Source organism: Stylophora pistillata, chromosome 9 (genome assembly GCF_964205215.1).
Source record: "Stylophora pistillata chromosome 9, jaStyPist1.2, whole genome shotgun sequence".
NCBI classification, from domain to species: Eukaryota; Metazoa; Cnidaria; class Anthozoa; order Scleractinia; family Pocilloporidae; genus Stylophora; species Stylophora pistillata.
The window spans coordinates 19,792,701-19,797,049 of NC_142527.1; positions in this window are offsets into that span (position 1 = coordinate 19,792,701).

Consider the following 4,349-nt stretch of genomic DNA (forward strand, 5'->3'; position numbering starts at 1 on the left):
AGTGTAAAAAGGTTCATATACTTAGCGAGTTTAGCCACACATTTGTCAAAAATTTGAAATGAGTAGCAAACAAATTTCGAAGTAATTCTTTTGCACCTTGACAATAAGGCATATGATTACATTTTTAAAATGACTATGCTGTACAATATTTTCTTACAATAATTTGATAAGTTAATTTTTAGTTTTCTATTGTTTGAAATCATTCTTTTGAATCTAAGAAAAAGTAAATACAACTTTAAAGCCAAAGAAAAATAGTATTTCTCTGACTTCAGTGGTCATTTGTTTACATATAGTTATTCTTGTTCTTGATGAAATACAAAAGGGGGGACTTTTTTATTGTGCTCTGATGAAAGAAATATTGAATGTGTACTCTGGTAAGGAAGCTGACTGTATAACAGTTTTTTTCCAAGCAGTAAATATTTAATACAATAATTGTTCATAAAGCCTCATAATGGTTGAAGAAGGAAAACAACTTGCACAACAACTTCTGTACATGCAGAACTCAATATTTATGCTAACTGTTTATTCCTTGGCCTATTTTTACAATTGAAAAAGTCCACAAAGTCTTCCTCACCTGCTTGACAATGTAAACAAGACTTGAGGTCATTTTTTAGCACTTCCATTCTGACGATTCGTGTGCCTGATAACATTTGAGCGTCCTCTTCCTCTATGTTTTGCTATGAATAGAGAATGATTACTTTTGAAGTCCTCGAAAGAAACGGCGATATCTTCAATTTTATTTGTTACAATTTACTGGTCCAAAAAAGAACTTACCTGTTTTGACCTAGTCACTGTTTTCCAGGGGGGCTCAATGTCCCCTTCCTCCATATCATTTTGTTTTTCCTGAGATTTTTTCTTACTTACCCTTGCAAGGTTTTTCAACACGCTCAAGCGTCTTTTCGTCGCAAAACGACCTTTATGGCGACCAGAATTGGCACAGACAGAGTTTTCGTCATTTTCTCCAGCATAGACCACCGATGGATTAAGTAAACTAAAGCCACATACAAAGCCGCCCCAGGAAAGATAAAGGAGTAATAGTGTGCTTGGTTTGGTCTCGGGAATTTCGGAGTCCACTCCAGAGTCCACTCCAGAGTCCACTCCAGAGTCCTCACAATCGATCGCAGCGCGTACATAAAAACTATAAAATTTTCTTCTCGGCACAACATATGCCGATCGGCCAGCAATATTTTCTTTAGCTGATAGTACAAATAAAGACTTTTGGCGGCTAAAAGTTTCGTAAAAATGCGATTTACCCTGAATACTAGACGCGAATAGAGTTCGGCAAAAAAAATTACGCGCCGCCATGTTTGTTTACCTCGTCCATGGCTTTTAAAAATCCCGCGAGTGACGCGCGTGATTCGCACAGCTAGAACCCAGTCCTAATGTGAGCCACCTTAAGGCTGATTGCACTATCGAGCACAGCCGTGGTTCTGTTTTCACAGAGGTCCGCATTGACCATTGCGGGTGAACCCGCTGGCCTTTATTTCTCTGGAAGGCCTGAAAGTGTAGTATGGCATGCAAGTGCTTTTTCGAAACTAGAAAGGCTTCAGTCTGTAACGAGTCTTCAGCGAGGTTGATAAAGCTCTCAGAATGTAGAGGTGACATCAATGATCATCTACAAGCATGTCACTTAGGTCAGTTTAGAGGAAAGGTACAAGAATATGAGCTTATCGTTAACAGGTCAGGGTTGCAACACGACCTTCCTCCAATCAACTTAAAGAACTTTGGATCTGCGAAAAGCATAGAGGAAACATGGGTAAAAACTGGCGACGACGTCGCACTTGCCAGTACCCGCTGCACAACGGCCGGAAAAAGCAGCTAAATACTAGAAATGCAGTTCATCTCGACATGTCAAGGGAAATTAATGCTATCTTTTCAGGACTCGTTCCAACAGTTTCCCGTAAGTATGATTATGTAAATTATAGCTTACCAATAAGGTATTGTCATGAAATGTGGACCACGGTTTAAATTAAGATAAGATCTACATATATATTGAGGTGCGGTAAATGTCAGAACTCAGTATTTTGGATTTGATTAACATCTGGGCCAAAGCTCGCACGCAAGTGAATATAAAACAAAACAGCTGCTGTGATTTCGTCGCAAGATACGTACCGACATTCCACATGGAGGCCATGTGGCAACTAGTGCAACTTGATAACTTAAATCTCACTTCGACTTGTAACAATGCTTTGAAGCAAACTTGAAATCTACAACCAAAGTTTCCAACACTACAAAATTGTGACGTTAGTCAATTGTGCTTATAATCGGGAAACAGCAGCTGTACTGAAAAATGCGTAAAATATTGGGTTTTTCTGCCCTACCTTACCTCTCAACATCTACATGTTTACAAAAGCATTTTTTACGTCATACACGCAAGGCGAGATACCAGATAAATAAACTTGGAGAGTTATTTGACACCAATGTTTACGCTGTTGCAAGATAACATTCCTTCTGTTTTTGGCGTTTATACATTTACACAAAACCCTTTTGCGTCAATGATATAGAAACCAGGAGGCATCGATTTTCGTCCTTTCAGTCCCTAGAGTCGAGTTTAACAAACTTTGCAGCACACCCCCTAATGGAAATTTAAGAGAGTACCCAGGGGTCACGTGATCATAGTGCAACTGTTTTTATTTGTTATCTATAAGTATTACTCTGCTTATTATCATTTTGCATTATTGTTGTATTTCGTGCTTTTCAGTAATCTGTGTATCTTGTTACAAGCTGCACAAGATCAAACTCGCGGAGAACATGACGTTGTTGCAAGATCCTATAAATAAAGCAGACCATGATATGCATTGACACCAGAGAACTTTCAAGGACAAATGTTTAATGGAAATGTTGCATGCAAGCAAAATTGTTTTCCTCGGCGTGGTCACACACTAAAATATTTCGCGCAACATTGCTAATGCAGTAAGCAAATTATGTTTACTGGTGCATGGCCAAAATGGGAACAATTTTCGAAAAAATGACAAACAGTGTTTTGGCTTAAATAGGACGACTTTAAAAGAGAAAATGGTTGATAAAGTACCATACAACTGCACGCGGTGATGCTGATTGTGAACAGAACGAAATTTTTTGCGCGTATTGCTGACGAAGATGAACTAAATTCTACTTTCGCAACAATGCCCTCAAAAATTTCAGTGGTGGACACACTATGCAGTTAATCACATGGCGGGAGGACTTCTAATTTTTGTTTGATTTTCTCAACTCCCAGACTCGTCAAACGAATGACAGCTATAAATCTTGCAACGGTCACATCAACGCCTGCCGCGACGCCGCCTCGACCGAAAGCGAATGCCTTTACATCTGATTGGACTCTAGGATGTAGATCTGGGACTGACAGCCAGAGCTCTGGAGACGAAGAGGCAGCTGAAAGTACCAGCGAGTTTGCAATCTCGGCGTTTACAGATGCCACGGAGAAACTGAACCCACTAGCAACCGGTGGTAGTCGTGTCAGTCCCTTGACCTTTCAGCTGAAAAGTACATGGGAGGAGGCAAAAGAACACGAGAAAGAGATTTGCATCGACAAGGCTACTGAAGCTTGTACTCTCGTTTGTGACGTCATAGCGCCGAAGGCTGGACAAGAGCTATTTCAGGCCTGTTTCACACCCGATAAAGGGACCAGCCACAAGAACCTTGTGCCGTTGATGCAGGCCTACAGCAATGCCATGACGAGTACCTTGAAGACCCAAATTCTTAGCTTGTATGCGTATCGATATCCAGTGAAGACGCTTCAGAAAATCCACGAGCCATACGCAAAGTTAACCGAGTGGCAAATTAGACGCGCTAGAGCTCATGCAAGAGAATGTGGTCCGGGTTCTTTGGTCGAAAAGTCCCCATGTCATCGAGGTCGACTGCCACCAATAAAGCTTGACCATTTCTTAGACTTCGCGAACCGCCCCTACTTTTATCAAGACGTGTCATTTAGTACGAGGAAACTGAGGCTCAGCAGTGGCGAGAAGATCACAATACCAAATGTCATTCGCAAAGTCACAAGGTCAACAATGGTCAAGCAGTGCCTTCAGTTCTGCGAAGAAGAGCACTTTGAACAACTGAGCCGTTCAACCCTATTTCGCATCCTCGAGGTAAGGGAAGCCTCTCAACAGAAGTCCCTTAGCGGCTTGGATGACGCAGCAGCTGATGGGTCGGCGGGGTTCGCGCAACTCCTCCGAATAGTGGACGAGCTTGATCAGATTGGGCTCGCAAAGAACGTGGCAGACGAACTGCGAAGAGCCCTCGGCGAAGGTAAGAGGTACCTTAAAACCCAGTTTCAGGGTCACTGCCAGGAAGATGAGAGCGAATGTCCCGACCACTGTCGTAACTTTGGTCTCCACGATCCAAACGAT